A 26995-nucleotide genomic window follows, 5' to 3' on the forward strand; every position below is an offset into this window, starting at 1 on the left:
AATTTGTATTGTGCTCAGTGGCAGGACTGTACACGACGTTCAAAGTCGTCGCCATCCAATTCCTCGTGCACAGAAATATGGTACGGGTGCAATCGATGTTGATGCAGCATTCTCAACACCGACGTTTTTGAGATTCCTGATTCTCGCGCAATTTGTCTGCTACTGATGTGCGGATTGGCCGCGACAGCAGCTAAAACACCTACTTGGGCATCATCATTTGTTGCAGGTCGTGGTTGACGTTTCACATGAGGCTGAACACTTCCTGTTTCCTTAAATAACATAACCACCCAGCGAACGGTCCGGACATTTGGATGATGTCGTCCAGGATATCGAGCAGCATACATAGCACACGACCGTTGGGCATTATGATCACAATAGCCATACATGAACACGCTAACGACCTTTTCCGCAATTGGTAAACGTTCCATTTTAACACGGGTAATGTATCAGGAAGCAAATACCGTCAGCACTGGCGGAATGTTACGTGATGCCACGTACTTATACGTTTGTGATTAGTACAGCGTCATCTATCACAAAGCGAAAAAGTGGTCCAACTACAACACTCATATTTCTTTGTAATAAAAAATGGGTGTTCCTATTTAAAAAAAAAAAAAAAAAAAAAAACGCAGTTGGTATCCGTTTGACCTATGGCAGCGCCATCTAGCGGGCCAACCATAGCGCCATCTGGTGTCCCCCTTCAAGCTGGACGAGTTTCGTTCTTTGTAGTGTTTTCATTTGATGCTTATTTCGTGAGGTATTTGGCCCGGTCCCTATCAACGGACCACCCTGTATATAGTGCCTGCGCGTCGCAGCTCAGAGCGATCAGTTCCACCGTTCAAACGTGAAATGAGGTTAGTGTACAGAAGAAAGGAACAGAAATCATGTACTCCATAGAATTACATGTTTTATGGTAACGGAATACCACAGGCTAGAGCGCAGCCTAGTATTAACCGGGAATACTGAACGTATAAAGAGAATGACAGCACGAATTGTGACAGGTCTGTCTGACTCTAGAGGAAGCCTCAGTGAAATATTAGAAGAACTGAACTGGCAGAGCCTTTAAGGCAGACTGAAAATATCCCAAGAAAGCCTACATACAAGGTTCAAGAATCGGCTTTAAATGATGATTCTAGGGATAAATGTGTACTACAGCTCCTATGTTCCTCTCCCATACGGAGCTTGAAAACAATATTAGATTAACAACAGCAGGCCTAGGGGTGCTTAAACCATCATTCTTCCTGCGCTCAATACGTGAATGGATCAGAACAAAGCACTAATGACTGATACAGTGGGACGTTCAGTCTGCATGCACTTCACACTGGTTCGCAGAATATGGACGTGAACGTAGAACCGTAAAAGTACGGACTACGGAGTTTACACTCTGCCAATAGAGAGCTCACAGTTTTATCTTTGGGATACATTTCTCGGCAAAGTGCATACGTTTACGTTCTTTATCGTACTGATACTGCTGCGAGGTTGTGTAATATAAATATCACAGTATGAAATCATTTTTTGTCTCACGTCAATTGCGAAAGTTGACCAGAAACGAAAGTAACTTACGCAATGAAACATTAGACTCAGCTGCGAAATTTTCAATGAATTAATCTCTTTGAAATGTAAAAGGGGAGATCAAAAAGTTTCAATTCTAAAACCGTACATCCAGAACAGTTATGCCAATCAGCCATACCCATTTCGTAAAACACCGTGGCCTGCTGTCTAAAGAAGTCCGTAGCTGCCTCCTGCACATTCTCATCCGACAGGAATCGTCGACCCTTCGAGGCCTTTTTAAAGGACCACAGGCATCATAATTGAATAAAAAAGGCTCGAAGCACTATGGGACTTAACATCTGATGTCATCAGTCCTCTATACTTAGAACTACTTAAACCTAACTAACCTAAGGACATCACACACATCCAAACCCGAGGCAGGATTTGAACCTGCGACCGTAGCAGCAGCGCGGTTACGGACTGAAGCGCCTAGAACCTAGAAAACGGCGAAGTTGGTCGAATATTCATGTGTTTCTGTCGTGACCATGTACGGAAAAAGGTAGACAGACAGTGAAAGTTCCACTAGGCGCTAAAGCTTGGACGTCCACGACTCTTCACAGAACGTGGTCCCCGTCGGAGGTTCGAGTCCTCCCTCGGGCATGGGCGTGTGTGTTGTCCTTAGCGTAAGTCAGTTTAAGTTACATTAAGTAGTGTGTAAGCCTAGGGACCGATGACCTCAGCAGTTTGGTCCCACAGTCCTTACCACAAATTTCCAGAAAGTGGCTTCGGAGGCTTGTCTGCTCCGTAAAGTAGGATACACGGTGATCTGTGGCATCTCTGCCGACAGAGCACAATGCTGCTGCACACACAAGTGTTTAGGAGCTCACCGTTCACCGTACGTGTTGAACATGGAGCTCCGCTGCAGATCAGCCCTACGTGTTCCCATGTTGACACTACTACACTGTCAATCACGACTGCAGCGGGCACGGGGCCATGGGGATTCGACCGTCCACCAGTGGAAGTGTGTCGGCTCTTCGGGTGAATCGCATTTTTTCTACACTATTTCCATGGTCGTCTCCACAAACGCCGTCATAGAGGGGAACGGCGACTCGAAACGGGCAGCGCGCCACGGCCGCAGGCTGGTGGGAGCAATATTATGCTACGGGAGGCAGTCTTCTGCGCTTCCATGGGACCTGTGGTAATAATCGAAGACACGGTCACATCTGTCAACTACATGAATCCTTTCATGCTTGATGTCTTCCCCGTCGGCGATGTCATCTACCAGCAGTACCGTGCTAATGTGGTTTGAAGAGCATTATAATCAACTCACGTTGATGGCGACGAGATTCGCCTGATGTAAATCCTATGGAACCCATCTGGATCGCTATCGGGCACCACCATCGCGCACGCACATCAGCGTCCCGTTATTTATGCGAATTACATGACCTGTCTGTAGACACGTAATGCCATATACCTCCACAAACCTACCAACAAACTGTCGCATCCCTGATACACAGAATCAGTGACGTGTTTCGCTACGAAGACGGACAAACAAGCTATTAAGCACGGGGTCATAATCTTTTGGCTCATCAGTGTATAAATACCTTTTGCACAAAAGTAATGACGGTAAGAATTACACTGAGTGACATCATGATTTTTGCGTTTTACGCAACAATTCACAGGTAATGAAATTTCATTGTCCCCTGTTCGTTACTAAATTGTTTCATGCTTCCCACGCCCTGGTTCCCGGGTTCGATTCCCGGCGGGGTCATAGTTCGCGTGCGGTTGAAGCGGTATTGAATAGCGTATTTCATGACAGATGGATTGGTCGTCGAAGCACCATACCATGGCCCTCACGTTCACAGGATCTGACGTACCCGGATTTGTTTCTGTGGAGAAAGTTGAAGGATATTTGCTATCGTGATCCACTGACAACACCTGACAATATGTGTCAGCGCATTGTCAATGCATTTGCAAACTTTACGGAAGGCGAACTACTCGTTTTTGAGAGGAATGTCGCTACACGTATTTCCCAATGCATTGAGGTTAACGGACATCATTTTGAGCATTTATTGCATTATTGTGGTATTTACAGGTAATCACGCTGCAACCGCATGCGTTCTCAGAAATGATAAGTTTACCAAGGTACATGTATCACATTGGAACAAGCGAAATAAAATGTTCAAACGTACCTACGTTCTGTATTTTAATTTAAAAAACCCTGCTGTTACCAGCCGTTCGTCTAAAATTGTGGCCCATGTGTTTGTGACTATTACAGCGCCATCTATCACAAAGCGAAAAAGTGATCCAACTAAAACGTTCACATTTCTTTACGTACCACACGAATATGTAATAAAAATGGGGGTTCCTATTTGAAAAACCGAGTTGATATCCGTTTGACCTATGGCAGCGCCATCTAGCGGGCCAACCATAGCGCCATCTGGTCTGGTTTCCCCCTTCAAGCTAGACAAATTCCGTGTTGCGTAGTTTTTTCGTTTGGCGCTCATTTCGTTGAGATTTTTGGCCCGGTCACGATCAATGGACCACCCTGTATTGCGGTCACAGCGCTATCTGTTACCAGCTTTTTAACTATTTCGCAACTTCTTTACAACTTCTGAATAAAATTCTTTCAGCCTTCACAATAACCATTGTTTGTTGCACTTGCCTATCGATCCAAGTTTTTAATTTTGAAATATGGGTCTCCTTCGCTGGACACCCTGTGCTCCTTTTAATGAACCGCAGCATCGTGTCCGGGAAGCTTCCACCTGCTCTCTGTTGAGGAAGCCACTGTGCTCTTCATGGAGGTTCCTGGTCACGTCCGTCTGACGGGAAACGCTGCTGACGCTGCTGCCAAGGCTGCGCTCGTCCTACCTCGGCGTGCTAGCCCCTCCATCCCTTCGGGGTATCTCCGTGTTGCCGTCTGTCGGCGGGCGCTGCTACCAATGGTCTTTTCTCCACGGCAACACGCTCCGGGGAATTAAAGCTCTCCCAGCGGCTTGGCCGACTTCATTTCCACCCTCCCTCCGCGAGATCATTTTAGCTAGGTTGCGTATTGGGCATTGTCCTTTTAGCCATCGCCATTTGTTAAGTGGTTATCCCCCGCCACTTTATGCTCATTCTCGCCGGCCTTTTACGGTTCACCATTTCTTGACCGACTGCCTTTTCTTTAACCGCTTACGTTCACATGTATGTTTATTGTCTGAGTTATTGGCTGTTTCGGCCGGCCGCTTTGGCCGAGCGGTTCTAGGCGCTCCAGTCCGGAACCGCGCTGCTGCTACGGTCGCAGGTTCGAATCCTCCCTCGGGCATGGATGTGTGTGATGTCCTTAGGTTAGTTAGGTTTAGGTAGTTCTAAGTCTGCGGGACTGGTGACCTCAATACTAAACACCTTTTTCCAAAGCTGTTTCACAGAGGAAGACCGCACTGCAGTTCCTTCTCTAAATCCTCGCACAAATGAAAAAGTGGCTGACATCGAAATAAGTGTTCAAGGAATAGAAAAGCAACTGAAATCACTCAACAGAGGAAAGTCCACTGGACCTGACGGAATACCAGTTCGATTCTACACAGAGTACGCGAAAGAACTCGCCCCCCTTCTAACAGCTGTGTACCGCAAGTCTCTATAGGAACGGAAGGTTCCAAATGATTGGAAAAGAGCACAGGTAGTCCCAGTCTTCAAAAAGGGTTGTCGAGCAGATGCGCAAAACTATAGACCTATATCTCTGACGTCGATCTGTTGTAGAATTTTAGAACATGTTTTTTGCTCGAGTATCATGTCGTTTTTGGAAACCCAGAATCTACTCTGTAGGAATCAACAAGGATTCCGGAAACAGCGATCGTGTGAGACCCAACTCGCTTTATTTGTTCATGAGAACCAGAAATTATTAGATACAGGCTCCCAGGTAGATGCTATTTTCCTAGACTTCCGGAAGGCGTTAGATACAATTCCGCACTGTCGCCTGATAAACAAAGTAAGAGGCTACGGAATATCAGACCAGCTGTGTGGCTGGATTGAAGAGTTTTTAGCAAACAGAACACATCATGTTGTTGTCAATGGAGAGACGTCTACAGACGTTAAAGTAACCTCTGCCGTGCCACAGGGGAGTGTTATGGGGCCATTGCTTTTCACAATATGTATAAATGACCTAGTAGATAGTGTCGGAAGTTCCATGCGGCTTTTCGCGGATGATGCTGTAGTATACAGAGAAGTTGCAGCATTAGAAAATTGTAGCGAAATGCAGGAAGATCTGCAGCGGATAGGCACTTGGTGTAGGGAGTGGCAACTGACCCTTAACATAGACAAATGTAATGTATTGCAAATACATAGAAAGAAGGATCCTTTATTGTATGATTATATGATAGCGGAACAAACACTGGTAGCAGTTACTTCTGTTAAATATCTGGGAGTATGCGTGCGGAACGATTTGAAATGGAATGATCATATAAAATTAATTGTTGGTAAGGCGGGTACCAGGTTGAGATTGAGATTAATTGGGAGCGTCCTTAGAAAATGTAGTCCATCAACAAAGGAGGTGGCTTACAAAACACTCGTTCGACCTATACTTGAGTATTGCTCATCAGTATGGGATCCGTACCAGATCGGGTTGACGAAGGAGATAGAGAAGATCCAAAGAAGAGCGGCGCGTTTCGTCACAGGGTTATTTGATAACCGTGATAGCGTTACGGAGATGTTTAGCAAACTCAAGTGACAGACTCTGCAAGAGAGGCGCTCTGCATCGCGGTGTAGCTTGCTCGCCAGGTTTCGAGAGTGTGCGTTTCTGGATGAGGTATCGAATATACTGCTTCCCCCTACTTATACCTCCCGTGGAGATCACGAATGTAAAATTAGAGAGATTCGAGCGCGCATGGAGGCTTTCAGACAGTCGTTCTTCCCGCGAACCATACGCGACTGGAACAGAAAAGGGAAGTCATGACAGTGGCACGTAAAGTGCCCTTCGCCACACACCGTTGGGTGGCTTGCGGAGTATGAATGTAGATGTAGATGTAGAAATGTTAAGTCCCATAGTGCTCAGAGCCATTTGAACCATTTTTAACGAATGACGCGCGGGCTGACGATCGTATTTTACTTTTTATCCGTCGCACCAATATGGCGAAAGTTATTTAATCTTTGGTTTGGGACATCCGCTGCTTGGGGCGCTTATGACCTTAGCCTTTTTTTGCTCCCTAAAACAAACAGACCAGGGCAGTTCTACCTTATGACTTACCTGGGCAGAAGTAAAGGAAAGAAAGCAAAATGTGATTAATTGGACACTTTATAGATGGGATTTAATGAAATCAATAATTTTATATAAAAACAATTACAAAACATAGAAATGTGACATCTGAGTTTAAATTTGGGAAACTTAATGTGTTTGTCTCAGGTTCAATCGAAGTGGTTGCAATTCTCAGGGTGTTCTTAAGGTCTTCATTTGAGATTTCGGTTTTATTTTTACCCTTTTGTACTTTACTCTTAAATATAACTTCACAACCGTTCGTGCTTCCAAACAAAGATGACATATATAACGTATGGCTGTTGGGCAAGGGATATTTGTCTTTTGGGCTGGTATGATTTGTAAAAATCCAACAAAGAAACATGATCAGATTCTTCTTTTAGATGGATGTCAGACTGGAACTCTTCACATTTCACCTAAAAATCTTCTGGTAACATATCTGTATTGTTTGTAAGAGATGTCCTACAAATACAAAAATGTTTGTTATTTTTCGAAAATCCTGAAGTCGATTTTCAAATTCTTGCGTATCGCTGCGTATTTCATCGCATGTCTAAGATGATGTTTACAACATGTAGAAACGAAAAAAAAAAATTGTTTACCTTTACGTGTGCTTGCCATAATTTCAATTTCATTTGGAACGCGTTTATTGTTTGAAATATTGTATTGATAAGTAGGTTTTTACGTTGAAGCCGCCTGCTTAAGTCACCTAAATGAGTAGTCAAATCTACCAAAAATGCAAAATGTGCCACCCAGATGACAATGGTACAATCACATGGGAATCTAGTCTGTGGGCAGTCGAATGAAGAAACTGAATTAAATCTCGTGTCTTTGTATCGATCGTCTGCTATGGTAGAAGCTGCACACGAAAATAAAAACATCACATGAAAGCCAACTATAGAGGCCTTTCATGTTTAAATGTGATTCCCATTTGTAGTAATGGATGTGGTATCAAATTAAATCTGTTATATAACAGAATTACGGTACTGCTAGATAGCAGACATGGGCAGTACTGGCAATCCACTGGGGGGGGGGGGGGGGGGGGGGAGGTCTAACTTATACCGACTTGTAGCGACCAAAACTACAGTGAAACAGGGTTTTTATCACAAATGTACAGAAATAACACAGAATTTCCTTCTAGTTTAGTAAATTAATTTCATTATACGTCTCTAAATCTCTAGTTCCGTAATGCAGCTAAGGTAGCCATAAGATAACATTCCAACGCATCTGACGTATTGGCCGGTTATAAGAACGAAACTCTGGGGGGGGGGTTCAGGTACAGCAAGGGCGGCAGTGTTAATAACATGATGGACCAATGAGAGAACAGCATCGTGTGCCTGGAATTTGAAAGATGGTCACTTCTTGGACCGCATTCATACTTGCTTTGGGCCCCATGCGGGCCGTAGGTTTCGACACCCGTGGTGGTAATTGCAAACTTTATAGTTACCAGACGAGGTACGTTATCATTATATAATTTTAGTGAAACATCTAGTCCAAAACAGTGCTATACTGGCTGAAGATGAAGCCTGAAGCCGTAGTTGCTTACAGATCGTTCGTAAAATATTAAAACAATAAACACAGCTGAGTGGAAGAAAATTAGTAAGAGAACAGTATATGATGTCCAAACGAAAAGCAAAAAGATTATACTTAATGTTTACGGTATGTAAGTCATCTTGTAACCAGGAGATTATGTCTTAATATCACTTCAGAATAAAACTATTTTATTGCTCTTGTAATTTACGTTTCTTCCTTCCAAACATATAAAATAATTACCTTTTTTGGCCAGTTAGCTTCTGTGGTTGTTATGCATTGTTATCAGTATCATCATATGCATGTACTTACAAAAGAAATGGCTCTGAGCACTATGGGACTTAACTTATGAGGTCATCAGTCCCCTAAAACTGAGAACTACTTAAACCTAACTAATCTAAGGACATCACACACATCCATTCCCGAGGCAGGATTTGAACCTGCGACCTCATGTACGAAAACAAAGTTGTTTTAATCATTACTTCACCTTTCTGTAACGTGGCGCTGACTGCGCTATAAGTAAATATTAGAAAAAGGTTTATTTGTTTGGTAGATCATTTCCGCAGTGGCTGTTATAGATCAATTATTATTTACTTTTAGCCGGCCGCGGTGGTCTCGCGGTTCTAGGCGCGCAGTCCGGAACCGTGCGACGGCTACGGTCGCAGGTTCGAATCTTGCCTCGGGCATGGATGTGTGTGTTGTCCTTAGGTTAGTTAGGTTTAAGTAGTTCTAAGTTCTAGGGGACTGATGACCACAGCAGTTGAGTCTCATAGTGCTCAGAGTCCTTTGAACTATTATTTACTTTTTCTGTCTTAAGCGTACTGCAATTCTAAGATAGTTTCACGCCAGACGCGTTTCGCTTTTATTTACAAAGCATCGTCAGTAGTGATTCTGTAAACATGGTTTATGTAATACGTTTCTACATTTTTCTATTGAAAAGGAAAAAGAAAGAAATCAATAAATAGCGAAACGTAGGAACAAATAAGGGATGATCAAAAAGTTTCCGTTCGAAGACCGCACACTTTTTGATTGCCCATATATATATATATATATATATATATATATATATATATATATATGTGTGTGTGTGTGTGTGTGTGTGTGTGTGTGTGTGTGTGTGTGTTTTTACTGTTTACTGAAGCACAACTGATGTTCGTTTGCCTATTAAAATTAGATTACGCTTAAATCGGAGAAATATAACTGAAATATATATTAAAAAAAGAATCGAGTTGGATCCTAGACACATTCTGAAAGTCCATCAAAATCATAAAACCGTACAGCAATCTATGTTAGATGTAAAGAAATAAAATGTTCGTAGCTGCGCGACTTCAGAGTTGGACGCAGCTGCTACGGTCCTTAGGGACACGGACAATCGACAAATCGCCGCCGTGTGTTAACGTGAGAGCCGACGGGAGCTGTGTATGTAATTTGCCGCAACAGACCCGACCAATCGCTTTTTGTCCCTTGTACCAGGCTCCAACCCCCTTCCCTCCCCATAGGATGAGCGATTTGCACGCTTGTCTGCGCCGCGGACGCACACAGCAGCGAAAATCGGCGCTGTTCGCGACTCGGGACCTCCGAATCCAATTGCCAGCGAAACATCTAAATGGAAATCTCGCGGGATTGGTCGGTAGCGGCGACCAATAACAGAAACAACGCCCCAAATATTTTCTTGGTTTTGTCAGACGGCGCGTTAATTGACCTAGTTTCGCTGGCGCGCCTGTCTCACTGGGTAACCCCCTGTCCGCTTCTTCGCCTCCCGTCGCCTTTGTACCTGCAGGTGGCTCGGGACCAACTTTCCGCTACTTGCTGTTTCCCCCTTTCGCCTGGTCCTCCCCCCAACTTTGCTGGGACTTGGTGACGCCCAGCTCTAAACAGGCTTATTAATTTTTAATACGGAGTGCGGAAGTGTTCGTTCGTACTATTGCGCGCCTCACTACTCTCTCAAGAAATTCGCGACGTAGCTTTCATACCGCCTCGAAAACAGTGGCTGCTCGTCTCTTCCAAACTGTTGACACTTTCAAAACAAGTGACACTTGTCTCCTTTTATAAGGACTCTTCTTTCGACAAAGCACGTCCCCTTACCGCCCTTTGTACCTTATCGATTATCGAAGTTCGCGGACGGCTGCATTGTGTTCTCTGGCAGCCTGTTAAAGAAGGCGAGTTCTTTCAAAACTAACTCGCTATACTAACGGCCTGATTTTGCCATAGCAGACCTGCGCATTTTACGCGACTGTGTAGTCCTAATTGGTTCCTTCACCATACCGTTTCCTTTAGTATTATTTATGTTACATGCAATTGTCCACTATATATGGTGAATCAGGAGGAAAGGTGCATACTTTGAGGGGTGCTAGTATTGGTGATGCTAAACAAAAGACTTCAAATAAACATATGTCCTTTCTCTTAACCGTATATGACGTACAGTCCGCCTGCTTAGCTGAGTGGGCCCGGGTTCGATTCCCGGCTGTCTTGCAGATTTTCTCCGCCCGTGGACTGGTTGTTGTGTTATCCTTATCATCATCATCACCATTATCATCACCGACACGCAAGTCGCCCATTGTGGCCTCACCTGAAATAAGACTTGCAACTCGGCGGCCGAGCTTCCCCGGATTGGACAATTGGCCATCAATGCCACACAATCATTTCTTCTTCTTCTTCTTCGTCACGACCTACATCTGTTTGAAAGGCATGGGCGTCAGTCGCTTATCCTTCTCGACCAGCATTCACATGCGAATACAATTAAAGCCTCATCGGTCCAGTCTTTTTAGATAGCCGTCTTAAAGGAGTACGGTTCATTGATTTCCATAAAAAATGTGTTACCAGAATACTTGGAGGATATTCCTTTGGAAATACTGGACTTCAGCACAACGGAGTTCTTGCACATTCTATACAGCCAGTGACACAGTACCTCACTGGAACGTACCCTGGGCGGTGGATCTGTGGCGTGTAGTAGTTTCTTGGCCACCGATATCACCAGATCTTACTCCATTAAATTACGACTGAGGTTAATTGAAGAACGAAGTCTACGAGCGCTGAGTGGGCACAAAGGAAGATGAGGTTTATTTTTTTGTTCAGAATCACTAATACTATCACGCCTCAAGGCGTGTATTTTCTTCCTGACTCACCCTGTATAATACGTATACACCTATACTCCGCAAGCCATCTTAAGGAGTGTGGCAAAGGGCAATTTGAGTAGCACTGTCAGACCCCTCCCTCATCCCCCCCCCCCCCCCCCGCCCTCCCAAATTCCTCTTCCAGAAGCGAATGGTGCGCGGGAAACATGATTCTTGGTAAGCCTCCCTGCCACCCCGTATTTCATCAATTATGGTGTTTTCGTGAAATGTATATAGGATGGCTGACTCTTCTAGCAACGTACCTATCCGAATTTTAATGGTAAACACCGGTAATGCACATCGCCTGTCCTGCAGGTCTGCCGCTGGAATTAAATGAGCATCTCCATGACGCTTTCACTTTGTTCAACGAACCTGTGACGAAACGCACTGCTCTTCTTTGGATACTCTATTTCATCTATCAGTCCTGTCTGGTAAAGGCCCCAGACGGACGAGTAGTACTCAGTTTTCGGACGACGAGGGTTCTGTAAACTCCCTCCTCCGTGGGTCGACTACACTCCCTCAGTGTTCTCTCGATGTATAATTTTTTATCAATTCTTCGGCTCTCGTAATAACTCTATTATCCAGCTATTTTTTCCTCAGACCAAATCTTGTTTTTCCCGTCCTTTCCGTGCCACAGACCTTTTCATTTAATTTTTAAGCAGGAGCTATTCTGTTTTACTCTACTACTCACCGATTTGAAATATTGTTAAATTGGCAATTCAGCAACTTTCGGCTCGTATTTCCAACTATATACCTTTGAGGGTTTTGCCATTCCTGTCAAGCATTTCCCTGACATTTCTCAGAGGGAAAAAAATTTGATGAATACTAACTACGAAAAGAAGTTAAGCGCAGCATTGAAAATCAGTGCAACTGTTATTATTCGGAAGAAGTTTTGGGAAACTGCAGTGGCGATTGCTCTAATACATGTGGTCCTGTCGAAAACAGTGTAACGTTGCTTTCACCGATCTGAAAATCAACTCACCAAGCTTTTTATTGGAAAGCTACACTTTCAGGTGAAATCCAAAACACGGTCCATTTAGAATTTTGGTAGTACTGAAGCACATCTCATAAAAATTTTCGCAAAATTATCTTCGCATATTGAAGTGTGATACCATACCATCCAAGTAAATCAAACTGTCAAAGACAGTCTCCATGAAGAAGCCAGGCTTCATCAAGGGCTCGGGGGATGTTTTAGGTCCTTTCGACATGCCACATGTAAAGCTAGGCTCTGCAAATCATTGTGCGTGGCACAGATTACTTAGTAGTCTACTACTTATTAGGGCTTCTTCCGTTTCCATCCGAGTGTGGAACGCGTGAAGCATGATCGCTTGAACTCCTCTCGAAGTGCTGTAATTCGTCTATTATTATCTTCGCGTCCTGAAGTGATCCATACTTAGGGGATTGTAGTATATTCGTAAAAACGCCATTCAAAGCTGCTCCCTGTAACTTTGCGAGGAGGCTACCCGTGCAAGCTTTGTAGTACATCTGTGAAGCTCCATCAAAAGTCAAATAAACTTGACACCATTCGTACTGTCCTTCCCTTGTTATTCCTGTGGCTCCCACAGACTTCAACAGTATTCTAGAACTGCATTTCTCCAGTACCGTAACAAAGAACCAAAGACTGCCACTTCTTTACCTACGATTCAGCTTATGTGGTCGTTCCATCGTACATCCCTACAAAGTGTCACACCCAAATGTATATATTTTTTTTCTTTTTCCGGAATGCAATATTTTGCATGTGTGACTTCTTAAAGCAAGTTGCCAATCTTCGTGTCGGTTCGAAATAATATCAAGATCTGTCCGATTATCTGTGCAGCTTTTTACAGGCAGTACTCCAATATAGATAAGAGCATTATCTGTGAAAATTGCGAGGCCATTAAATTCATGACACAAAGTGTAATTCCTCGGGGCACGCCTGAAGTTACTTCTACATCTGACGATGACTCTCCATTAAAGATAACATGCCGCGCTGTATCTACGAAGAAACCGTCAATCATGTCAATAATTTCACTTTTCAGAATTATGTTCCTTAGCATTCAAGTCGGGGCTAGAGAAATCACTCAAGCAGACCCTTGTTCGCATATGACGCAAAATATCAAGATTTCCCACCCATCGTGATCGAGACCTGTTGGCAGCCACGTCAGATGAAGACGTTTCAGCTGCTGTTGGTTGTTCGTTACGCGCCGTAATGCTTTCGAAGAAATACTCAAAAAGTAGGGGTACCGGTCAAGTGTTGACCAAGATCAGAAAATTGAATTTTGTCAGTCTTGTTTAAGAATTTACATTTTCTGTACATGATTTTCACGATTAGCTGAGGAAGAACAATGACGATTGGTTTCGTAGGTGTCTTTTGAGTACCAAAAACAAAATACGAGACAGTAAAGAAGTCACATTAACAGGTTAAATTATCATACTTTATTTGTATATGCTGTATAGAGACGCTTCTGATCGGGACACTTCAGCCCATTTTTATTTTATTTATTTATTTATTTTTTGTAGGCGTTTTTAATGTTATTCATCTTTCCGATTACATCTTCCGTAGTATTTGGCTGAGATCTCGCTCTGTTGCATTAAATGCAGCTCGAGTGTGCCGCAGACACTACGGAGCCATGGACCCAAGTGGTCAACAAGGCACTGTACAAGATGGTGGTGGCTCCATAACGGTGAGGGCTGTGTTTACATGGAATGGACTGGGTCCTCTGGTCCAGTTGAACCGATCATTGACTGGAAATGGTTATGTTCGGCTACTTTGAGACTATTTGTATCCATTCATGGACTTCATGGCTATGCGCCAAGTCACAGTGTCAGAATTGTTCGCGATTGGTTTGAAGAACATTCTGGTCAGTTCGGGTGAATGATGTGCCCGCCCAGGTCGTCCGATTTCAGCGAACATTTACGAGACGCAATTGAGAGGTCAGTTCGTGCACAAAACTCTGTACCGGCAACACTTTCGAAATTATGGACGGTTATAGAGATAGCATGGCTCAATGTTTCTGCAGAAAACTTCCGACGACTTGTTTAGTTGCTGACACGTCGCGTTGCTGCACTAGACCGGGCGAAAAACGAGGTCCGACACGATATTAGGAGCTACCCCATGATTCTGACATCTCGGTGTATATTTCAATGTCTGATGAAAATGTGTTCTTCGAGCTATAATTGGTCTCGCCATGGGCCACAAATTGCTTCATTATTTACTTGGTGACAAGTGATGAATTAATTGGCAGCACAGTACAGTTTAACTACACATGTAATACCTACTACACTGCTGTAGGGTCTACACAGTATTATTATTATTATTATTATTATAAGGCGCTGCAGTCATGGACTGTGCGGCTGGTCCCGGCGGAGGTTCGATTCCTCCCTCAGGCATGGCTGTGTGTGTGTTTGTCCTTAGGATAATTTAGGTTAAGTAGTGTGTAAGCTTAGGGACTGATGACCATAGCAGTTAAGTCCCATAAGATTTCACACACATTTGGACATTTTGAACACTCAGACACAAAGCAAAGGCAGCCTGAAGCCTTTCAATTTCTGCCAAATTACGAACAGTAAATATATCATTTAGAATATTTTAAAGTTCATCTTATTCGCCATTGACTAAAGGAATTATTCATTTCACAATTGCAGTTTCGTTCTCTAGGCCATTTTCAGGTGGTACTCCCAAAGATTTTGCTTCAGCACATGTCCACAGTGAAAATGCCTGTTTTTGATTATGAGTTCTGCTGAAGCAAAATCTTCTGGAGTACCACCTGAAAATGGCACAAAGGCCGAAACTGCATTTGTGAATTAATAATTTCTACAGTCAACGGCGAAGAAGATGTCAGAGGGCTTTTTCAAATGGTTCAGAGCACTATGGGACTTAACTGCTGTGGTCATTAGTCCCCTAGAACTTAGAACTACTTAAACCTAACTAACCTAAGGACATCACACACATCCATGCCCGAGGCAGGATTCGAACCTGCGACCGTAGCAGTCGCACGGTTCCGGACTGCGCGCCTAGAACCGCGAGACCACCGCGGCCGGCAGAGGGCTTTTTCTGACATGTGCTGAAGCAAAATGTTTTTAGTAGTATGGCCTGAAAATAGCCGAAATTGCAGTTGTGAAATAAATAATTTCTACAGTCAACAGCGAATATGACGTCCTTCAAAAAAAAAAAGTAAATATGTTGTTGCTATGGTCTTCAGTTCGAAGACTGGTTTGATGCAGCTCGCCATGCTGCTACTCGATCCTGTGGAAGTCTCATCATCTCCGAATAACTGCTGCAACCTCCATTCTTCTGAATCTGCTTACTCGTCTGTTGGTCTCCTCCTACGATTTTTACCCCCACACACTTTCCTCCAGTACTAAACTGGTGAGCCCTTGATGTCTCAGAACGTGTCCTATCAGTTGATTCCTTCTTCAGTCAGGTTGTGCCACAAATTTCTTTTCTCTCCAATTCTAATCAGTGCCTCCTCATTAATTGCGCTATCGACACATCTTATCGGCAGCATTCTTATATAGCACCACATTTCGAAAGCTTCTCATCTTGCCTAAACTGTTTATCGTTCACGTTTCACTCCCATGCCTTGCTACATTCCACAAAAGTACTCCCAGAAAAGACTTCGTGATAGTTATATTGATATCTATATTCGATGTTAATAAAATTCTCTTCTTCGGAAACGCTTTTCTTGCCACTGCTAGTCTACGTTTTATATCCTCTCTGCTTCGGCCTTCATCAGTTATTTTGCTGCCCAAATAACGAAACTTATCTATTACTTTAAGTGTCTCATTTCCTTATCTAATTCCCTCAGCATCACTCGGCTTCATTCGACTACATTCCATTATCCTCGTTTTGCTTTTGATGATGTTCATCTTATACCCTCCTTTCAAGATACTGGCCATTTCGTTCAACTGCTCTTCCAAGTCCTTTGCTGTCTCTGACAGAATTACAATGCCATCGGCGAACTTCAAAGTTTTTATTTCTTCTCCATGGATTTTAATACCTACTCCGAACTTTTCTTTTGTTTCCTTTACTGCTTGCTCAATATACAGATTGAATAACATCGGGGAAAGGCTACAACCCTGTCTCACTCCCTTCCCAACCACTGCTTCCCTTTCATGTCCCTCGACTCTTATAACTGCCATCTGGTTTCTGTACAAATATTAAATAGCCTTTCGCTCCCTGTATTTTACCCCTGCCACCTTTAGAATTTGAAAGAGAGTATTCCAGTCAACATTGTCAAAAGCTTTCTCTAAGTCTACAAATGCTAGAAACGTAGGTTTGCCTTTCCTTAATCTATCTTCTATGATAAGTCGTAGGGTCAGTCTATTGTGATAATAGTGGGGGAAATGGGAGGGGGAGGGGCGTTAACAAGCAAGTAGCTGATTGTACTTAGGGTAATGGTTTCAGAAAAGTTGGGAACCAGTGATCTAGCCAGTGCCAAGCTGTTTTGTCGCCTGTGTTGTCTCCTGAGACACATTGGGGTCGGCAGAGCAAAATCTATCCATTCGCGTAAACCGCTAGCGCCGTAAGAAATCTTCGCGAGTCATTATATTTGTCCTGGCGCAACAAGAAGCGTTCGAACGCGGGAAAGCCGGGCAGGAGAACGCCGCCTGCATTCGAAATCTGGACCCTGGAATCGACGAGAAAGGCAAGCATATACATAATGTATTTCAGTTCCGTTCCCTGTAAGGGAATATCTAAACCGGGATCTTGTTTTTGCCAGCCGCGCTGCGGTCCCCGGAGCGCGCTGCTCGGCAGTCGCCAGCCACGGCCCCCCTCCCTCTCTCTCTCTCTCCATGCTGCTGCTCCTCGCGTCTTCTTTCCCTCTTGGTCTTGTTGCGTTGTTGCCGTTACTCCGGCCTCCGCAGCGGCGGACAGTTCTGGCGGTCCGCGCACAGACCGCCTGACTCGGCCACTTGACATCTATTCATGCCATCACGAGTTTCCTGGTCTCATTTATCAATAGAGCTTCATCGAGTTAGCGTGTATTACGGCGTGTGCCGCTCGTGTTCTTCAGATGAGACGTAGCGGCCCTCCGAGCGGTCTCCGTGCTATACAGTGACGCTTCATTTCCCCACGTGTCTTCGCTACAAAGGTACCTAGCCACTAGGTGCTGCGGAGGCGTTATCTTCCGTGTTATCTAGCGACAGTGTTAGCGCGATAAACAGCGCGACATATGGCCCCTGGCAGATGCATCCAGTATGGATTTCGCCTGCAGTCTCCGATAACAAGGATGAGAATATATGGCGCATTGTTACCGGCACACAACAGCGTTCGCTGGAGAGGCTGTTTGCACGGTTCAGCCATACAAAGCGAAGTGTGTGCTTGCAAGGACAACGGTACTTTTTTAGACACACGTGACGTACAGTAGCCTCAATGTCGTGTCATATAACTTCTGTAGACGCTTCTGGCCACTCACGACCCAACCGGGCTCGACCGACCGCCGGGACATCCCTCTGCGTAGAGATCCTATGTTATAGGATGAATCGCTCATCATGTTTTCCCCAATTCTGAGGACCAGCAGTGTTTACCTTGTGGGTGATTAACCTATTCATGCAACTTTGGATAGTATATTTACAAAACATTTGATATGGCATGTAGGTAGTGTACCGAACAGTAATTAATGGAAAAATTGAAACGTAGTAAAGATAATAAAGTAGGATATAAGATGAAATTCAACAAAAGTAAAACGAGGATAATGGAATGTAGTCGAATTAAATCAGGTGATGCTGAGGGAGTTGGATTAGGAAATTAAACGAAACTTCCTGGCAGATTAAAACTGTGTGCCGGACTGAGACTCGAACTCGGGACCTTTGCCTTTCCCGGGCAAGTGCTCTGCTTTCTTTCAGGAGCGCTAGTCCTCCAAGGTTCGCAGGAGTGCTTCTGTGAAGTTTGGAAGGTAGAAGACGAGGTACTGGCGGAAGTAAAGCTGCGAGGACGGGGCGTGAGTCCTGCTTGGGTAGCTCAGTTGGTAGAGCACTTGCCCGCGAAAGGCAAAGGTCCCGAGTTCGAATCTCGGTCCGGCACACAGTTTTAATCTACGAGGGTTTCATATCAGCGCACACTCAACTGCAGAGTGAAAATCTCATTCAAGAAATGAGACACTTAAAGTAGTAAATGTTTTGCTACGTGGGGAGAAAAATAACTGATGATGGTCGTAGTAGAGAGGATATAAAATGTAGACTGGCCTTGGCAAGGAAAGCGTTTCGGAAGAAGTTAAATTTGTTAAAATCGAATATAGATTTAAGTGTCAGAAAGTCGTTTCTGAAAGTATTTGTACAGAGTGTAGCCATCTATGGAAGTGAAACGTGGACGATAAATAGTTCGGACAAGAAGAGAATAGAAGCTTTCGAAATGTGGAGCTACAGAAGATTGCTGAAGATTAGATGGATAGATCACGTAGCTAATGAGGAGGTCCTGAACAGAATTGGGGAGAAGAGAAACTTGTGGCACAACTTGATTAGAAGAAAGGATCTGTTGGTAAGACACTCTCTGAGGCATCAAGGGATCACCAATTTAGTACTGGAGGGAAGCGTGGAGGGTAAAAATCGTAGAGGGAGGCCAAGAGATGAATACGCTAGGCAGATTCAGAAGGATGTAGGCTGCAGTGTAGCTACTCGAAGATGAAGGAACTTAGCATCTAGATTAGATTAGATTAATACTTGTTCCATAGATCATGAATGCGACACTTCGTAATGATGTGGAACGTGTCAGGTCTGCATCAAACCAGTCTCTGAACTAAAGACCACAAAAACAACGACAATATTACACGGCTATAGAAACGTAGGCTCGGAACTAAATGGTTCTAAGCACTGTGGGGCTTAACATATCAGTCCCCTGGACTTAGGACTACTTGAACCTAACTAACCTAATGACATCACACACATTCATGCCCGAGGCAGGAATTGATCCTGCGACCGTAGCTGCAGCGCGGTTTCGGACTGATGCTCCTAGAACCGCTCAGTTACAAAGTCCGGCGACTTGGAACCTGCTTGTTGGTTTGTAAATATTGAATATAATGACTTAATAAGTCTGTGCCAGTGTCTTCAAACAAGAATGATATGCAGTAACAACCTGTGCCTATTTATTAGTTTTTGCCCATATATAGGTGTTTTATTTTTTAGTTATGTTATAAAAATATCTTAATTATGACTCGTCCTACCGTATTTATAAAAGAAATGGCGTTAATTATTATTCAGATCGTCATGGATGTTTGTGATAACGACATACAAATATATCTCAGTAAATATTCCTCTGCACTTTGCCAGTTGCGAAAAAGCTTAGGAATCGAAAAAAATTGAGACTAACTGCTTCAGTATAGTTTTCGACTGGTGTAAAAAATGGAACTATATGAGTTGGTTTCATGTTTATAGCTTCTTTTATTAACATGTACAGAGCGAGATGGCGCAGTAATTACCACACTGGACTCGCTTCATGCCATCCTGATTTAAGTTTTCCGTGATTTTCCTAAATCGCTTCAGGCAAATGCCGGGATGGTTCCTTTGAAAGGGCACTGCTGACTTCCTTGTCCATGCTTCCCTAATCCGCTGGGACCGCTGACCACGCTATTTTGTCCCCTTCCCCAAATTAACCAACCTCTTAAAATATGCTTACATACAGACTGAGTGACAGGTCCTAACGTTTTCTTTTGTCTCTGCAGCAATGTAGCCCTCCCCCCTTTTTTTCTCACATTATGGCACACTTGGAAATACAAACATGCGAAAGGCATTTTTGCTATCTTCAGTGCCGTTCAAAGTTAAGCATATTTACCACGAATTCTTCGATACATTTAATTAGAAATCTCCACTCGCAATCGTGATTCATACGTAAGCAAGTACGAGGATCCTATGCTTTGGGGAAAACATGGCGGACAGTTCAGTTCAGGTTACAGGAGTCCTTACATTAACCGACGGAGTCATGTCGACGCGGTATAGAGGGGCGTGGGGTTTGGTGCCACTACTTCTCATTAACTCAATTAGTTCCGTAATTCGCACCAGAAGTCCATTTTGAGCCATTCTTCCGAGCAACAGAAAAATCCCTGGAAGTACCACGAATCGAACCCATGTCCTCTGCAAGACAGGCATCTACGCTGACGGAGGCGGGCTTTGTAGACAGTAGAAAAATAGTAATAATAATAATAATAATAATAATAATAATAATAATAATAATAATAATAATATCCGCCTCTGGTAGCTGAGTGGTCAGCGCGACAGAATGTCGTACCTAACAGCCAGGGTTCGATTCCCGGCTGGGTCGGAGATTTTGTCCGCTCAGGACTGGATGTTGTGTTGTCCTTATCATCATCATTTCATCCCCATCGACACACAAGTTGCCGAAGTGGCGTCAACTCGAAAGACTTGCACCAGACGAACGGTAAACCCGATGGGAGGCCCTTGCCACACGGCATTTCCATTCCATAATAATAATAATAGTAGTAGTAGTAGTAATGCCAGTATTTTAAGGCTTGCGCCGCCTCTCGCTCCCGGTGTTCCATTTCCTCAGATCACGTGTCTTCCTCTTATAGTCGTCTGGCATCCATTGTACTACTATCCGAACTGTCGATGTTATTGTCAATATTCGTGTAGCACAAGAAATAATTAAGATAAGTTACTCTCAGTATCAATGGTAAATGCAGTTGTAAATGCAGAGTACTCAATTCTACTAACACGTAATGATGCTCTCTGATATGAAGGGTTGCAAATTAGAAAGCGCAACACCATTAAAGCTTAATGGAGCTTTGCTATTTTCAATAAAAACAAATGTACTATGCTTGGGCACCTTGGCCACATACACTTTAGTTTTCTGTAGGCCTGTCGATATTAGAATATTGTGTTTCACGTACCATTCGTCGTCGCAGACGCGAAGTGCCGTTATGCAACACGAAGCTGAAACTCTGTGTTGAAGTGCACCAAAATCGTGACGGCTACGTGAAAGGCTTTGATTGTTGTGCGAGTAATGTTAATTTTTTTTTCAACTGCGAGTTTAAGCTGTCTAGCATGTTTTGTGTTTAACATATTAGACATGAAATGTAGCAAAGCTAAAAAGTCGCGCACATTAAAATCCGACCAGCTTCATTCTTCTGTTAATGGGAAGAGACTCTGGGCTTTCTGTGAGGTTCGCATTGAAATCTTGTTATACAACTGATTAAAATTCTTTGAAATCTATTTACATCTGAATTACAATTATTTTCTATGTCGTGAATCGTGTGAGACCTGATCCGTGCTGACTGGTCCAGGCTTAAAAAATGGCTCCAAGCACTATGGGACTTAACATCTGAGGCATCAGTTCCCTAGACTTAGAACTAATTAAATCTAACTAACCTAAGGACATCACTCACATCCATGCCCAAGGCAGGATTCGAACCTGCGACCGTAGTAGCAGCGCGGTCCCGGACTGAAGCGGGTCCAGGCTTACACAAAAACTGTTTCTGCAATGATATATTAATTCACCTTCAAGTGAAACACTTGAACAGATAATTCTCAACGAGTGAGTTCCTATTTTTAAGCCGTGTGGGGTAATGAAAAACTTAAAATTATGTTCTCGCCCGCAATGGCATCTTTGAAATGAAATCAGCTCAGTATATGGAAACTGCAAATTATCCAGTAATAATTATGGGATGTCTTTCCCTACACTATTGAAAGGAAAACACAAGTTTACACATTTCTAGAATTAATTATTATTATCATAAGAAGGCTTTTTCTTACATTATTAATAACAAACACATACCATTCTCATCAGGAATCGTCAATGACGTCCTTCTACAATTGCACTGACTTTTATTGCACAAATGGACTATTTTATGACATAATACTGAGGAACAGTCTCATCTAGATGACTAACGATGAAGAAAAGACAATTATAAACAAGTTGAGGGGGAGATGCAGATGTAACACGAATGGATTCACTTTTCAAGCAAGCTCATGAAGGTAATGCGTCTCTGTTTTGGTTTGCTACACTTTACACTTCGTTTCACAGACCCTTCTCAACTGCACCTAACACGGCACCCAGGCTTTCCGGCAAAGTCTGCTTAATGGTGCGATGTGCTCTTGAGATATCATCTCCCACTCTTTCACAATCGCCTTCCGCAGTGTGTCTGGATAGTGCTGACGGGCCCTTCTCCCAAGCTGGTCCCAAACGTGCTCTGTATAACTCAAAATTAGGAGCTGGCCAAGGCCAATTTCATACAAGAATTCCTGCAACCTTGAAATTTGACATGGTCAAATCGGGAGGCGGACAATCTGCTCTGTTAATTGTGTGGGTAAACATCCTAGGTCAAGATCACTAAAATTCCATTATCGGTTACTAGTTTCAACTCACTGATGAGCTAACTTCAGATCTAAAATACAGAAGATTGCATAAAAGAGGCGAACAGCCGTAAAACACGTTTTGTGTGTAAAGATCCATTCCATGATACATACCAATATAAATTATAACGATCAGGCAGTACACATCGTCGTAGTCTGTTGAACTGACTCGCTCTTGTTGTCACGTATGCAATGAAAAAATTTATAGATAAAGACAAATGTAAACACATATAGAAGTACATTTAGTAAGTGGCATAAAGCTACAATCTTATCTAAAATAGGTTGTCATGGTTACATAATTTACATCATTAGCCATTTGGATCTCCAGTGCTCATATTGCCAAACTTGCGAAGTTCAAGGCGACTGGCAGTGGAAACTTATCATATAGCCCATGTGAACATGTAAACACGGCTTTTCACTGGAACGCTAGCCACAAGAACAAGGAAGTAGATGTGTTACCTTTGTCAGAGAACTGACCGTATATATAGTGTCATTGATAGACGAAAACGCTGTCAGATGGAACTACTAACCAACGAAGTTTTGCAAAGTCGTGCCTCTGTAATAATAAAAAGAGTTGTAACGTATCGAACTTTCTACTAGATTTACGTTATACAAAATATAAGGAACTACGTTCAATTTCTATTCCCTGGAGTAATATATGCTGCCAGTTATCTGACAGCGTTGCGAGTGATACCCTATATTTACATCCACACATGGGCAATATGATGGATTCCCACCCTCAATCTCCTTGCATTTAAATACAGTTGTGCACTGGAGACATTTATGGCTAATTATGTAATCTTGATGTCCTATTTTAGATAAGATTAGCCGTATACCCCTTACCAAATGCACTTTTTTATTTCTTTATTTTTGTCACAATCTATACCATTTTAGTGTGTCTATATGACAACGAGAGCGATTCATCTCAACAGATTATGACGCTGTGTAATGCCTAGTGACTGATACACATTGAATATAACAGCAATTTTTAATGGTATGCATGACTCATATGAAGGGGAGCCGGAGGTGTGAAAATCACTAAGTTTGAGGAACATTTATGAATAAATTACCATATAGAAAATTTTGAATTTGTTTTACATATAGAGTGGTTTAGTATTGCAGTTATGACAGAGGGATTTTGGAGTATCTTTTCTAGTTTCCTTCCAATTATTTTTTTATTAATTACCCAATTTTTTTTACAAATAATTGCTTTATAATTAAACTGAAATGAAACTACTGAACATATTGCCAAATGGCTGTGTTACAATGTAAGTTTGACCACTAGGAGTTCTGTATTAAAATTTCATCTCTCTAACTTGAGTGGATTTTGAGAAAATGTTCCTTATATTCGAAAAATTCTAATTTATGGGAAATGGCTATCAAAGTTTCTCAATACATTCCCGCACTATAGGATGGATTATCAGGGTCTTCTTCTTCATCCTCCAAAAGCTTCCTCTTCTGTCTTCTTTTCTGGCCTGTTGTTCCATCATACTTCATATGCCTTTCTCTATGCTCCTCTTATCCTTTCTCTGTCAATATTTCTTAGTGCTCGTACAGTGTTCACCCCAGCTGTAAATCTTAATGCCTTCAGAACTTCACACTGTTTCCTTGGTTGTAGGTTGCTATTGCATGATAAATGCCAAAGTGCAGTGTTTTTATGCTTACAAACGCCATTTTAGGAATCACTTTCCAAATCAAATTGTTTACCGTGTCATTAGGATTCTGCGTCTTTCCGTGTAGACATTTGTGTAACAATTTTGGATGTGCTAAGTCATGAAAAATTGGTTTTATTGCATTTATCACAGCTGCTGGCAAACCATGTTTGTGATCATAGTCCTTTTTTGCATTATATTTGCACCAGGAATCTTTTGGACACAGGCTGTGTTGAGGGTATTCATTGGAAGAGGCAGTATGGAGGAACGATGCCCACACTGCTTTTCGCTTGTCTCTAACATTACTAGTATTTTGCCTTATAGCATACCCATAGTATCTCTGCAGACTTTCAATCACCTCATAGTAAGCCTGCCTCTCCCTCCTATTGTCTTTCCATCACTGAGCTTACTTGAACTTAAAGTTCGTTTGAGCCTTTGAAGCTGTGCACCCATACGCTTTTGCACATGCCCAATGCATTCCAACTTTTCAACTACAAATTCATTTCCATATGGTTTCAGTTCCTCTATAGTCTTGAAACCTTTGGAGTCACCATCCCCAAGGTAGTATTTGTACCTAATGTTGTATCTGGGAACTGAACATTCAAAAATTTGTTTCACTCAATCCGCTTCCATTGCTCCACTTGATCCACTAAAATTTGCCTCACAGGTTCCACTGTGCTCTCCTTTGATTTTATTTTTGCACCTACAATGTTTTGATAATATTGCAACATCTATCACTTTTGCACTATCACTGCAAGTAGCAGTTAAAACCCCATTCAGGGATTTATGACCCCTCTTTTGCCAGGAACCATCTAATGCCGCTACCAAATCCCTAGAACCACCATTCATTTCTACAGATTCCTCCAATGCTTCCTTCAAGGTTTTCAAAGCCACATCTTCAACAGAGGATCCTACCAGTTCACAGCAGTACCCAAATTTGCTTGGAGGTGATGCCAAGTTCATAATACCACAAAACAGTTTACCAGCAGCAGACACTTTTCCAATGGATCGAAGACCATACACAAGTCGAACATTCACATCAAACACTCTAGATCGTCCATTTTCACCAAAGAGACTGGCATGTGAATTGTAGAAAGTCACTTGATACTTGCAACATGCACAGTTTATCTTCATATCACAAGCTAAACCAAAGTGCTTTGTTATCTCTAGTCCCACTCCTACACTTTAACACATTTTGCACAGACATTTTCTTTCAGCACACAAGATAATAATCCAATATTCAGTACTTCGTTAATATCATCACTGTCACTTACATATTCACGAAATCTGTCACTTCCACCAGTCAGCTTCTTGCTAGAAGATGTCACAGGGCTATGGCCGGCCATGTGTTGCTTAGCAGAAGAACGCACCGTTTCAGTAATTGTAGTATCGCAACTTGGTATTAATGTTAATTTTCTTTTCCCTACATTCTTCCTCTTTTTATATACACGGTTACTAAAACGTGGCATCGTAACCAGAACAACGCTTTACACAAGAAGTATAATACTACCAACAACAGGCGCAACACTGAACTAATTCGAAACGGTAAACAGCAAAGAGACGATGTTCCGCGCTCTGAGCGCTTCATTTGTCACAGAAAACAATGTAGCCAACCCTTGCACACTCGCTGTATGCGCAACAGGCCGAGAAAATCCCAAGCAGTTCGCCAGGAAGTCACGAGAGGGTGTTAGATGCATTCAGTGGTCACCCATTTCCTCTGCAGGCGTGGGGGAAAATCGTAATAACTCCACTTCTAGGGCGAGTAGAACGATAATTCAAAGTTTAAAGAGGAATGTTCCAATTAATTTTCGGTAGCAAAAAAAAAATAGTAATTTTTTGGATTTGACTACCACCAGCTCCACTTAAATATACTTTACGGTTGCTCACCTCCTTTACGTAATTTTCTGTATTTTAGATCTGAAGATAGCTCGCCAGTGAGCTGGAACTAGTATCCAATAAAGAAATTCTTAGCGAGCTTGAGACACATTTTTTATCCACACATCTTAACTTTTCCACATTTCTTGTAATATTTGTGCGTAGCGTGCACTGTCGTGCATTAGTGTAATTCCATCACCATTAATTGGGGTGAAAAAGACAACACACTCGAGAATGGTTACCTCCACATACCGATGTACCGTAAGGCTCCGATGCTGCACGAAGACGACATTCGTTCTTGCAGTCACATTGATTCCTGCCCACACAATCAGAGAACCACCCTGAAAAGGCGCCCTAGATGAGAATGTGCAAGGGATGGTACCTTTGCCCGGGTCTGGTCCACGCCCTCTCTATAGCTCAGTCGATCACAGGCCAAACCACGATTCATCGATAAACAACACTTACCCCTGTTGTGATCTCCGCCCGCTGTATTTCCCTGCGAAACGTAGTCAAACTGTACGATGATCTCTGGTGAGTTTTGTTTGTATAGTAGGTCTTATGGACTGAAGATTGGCTTCTTCCAGACTTCTTGGGTAGCTGTCTCACTAACACCCTCGAGTCGATTTCTTGCTTCAACTGCAGTGATGTGACTACTGTGGGGAAGAAGTGGTCATCTCTTGTAGATGTTGCTCTTCTAGAGTCAGATCCTGATTTCCTTGCAGGGCCTCCAGTTTCCCCTGCACCTTCTAATGGTTCTAGAAATCGTGGAAGATGTAGTTTTCAACACCTCTGTACAGGCCTACTAAAGAGGTTGCATACATTACACATGT

The 26995-nt window shown here is 42.9% G+C and overlaps 1 protein-coding gene and 1 non-coding gene across 4 annotated transcripts in view; both read left to right on the forward strand.

The window, feature by feature from the left end:
* LOC126282165 (leucine-rich repeat-containing protein 24-like) overlaps positions 1-26995 on the forward strand; it is a 341384-nt gene that overhangs the window by 223004 nt on the left and 91385 nt on the right. The window lies entirely within an intron of this gene.
* Trnas-cga (transfer RNA serine (anticodon CGA)) lies at positions 18287-18361 on the forward strand. The gene has a single exon. It is a non-coding gene; the product is annotated as a tRNA-Ser (tRNA).

This window comes from Schistocerca gregaria, chromosome 7 (genome assembly GCF_023897955.1).
Source record: "Schistocerca gregaria isolate iqSchGreg1 chromosome 7, iqSchGreg1.2, whole genome shotgun sequence".
In the NCBI taxonomy this organism is placed as follows: Eukaryota; Metazoa; Arthropoda; class Insecta; order Orthoptera; family Acrididae; genus Schistocerca; species Schistocerca gregaria.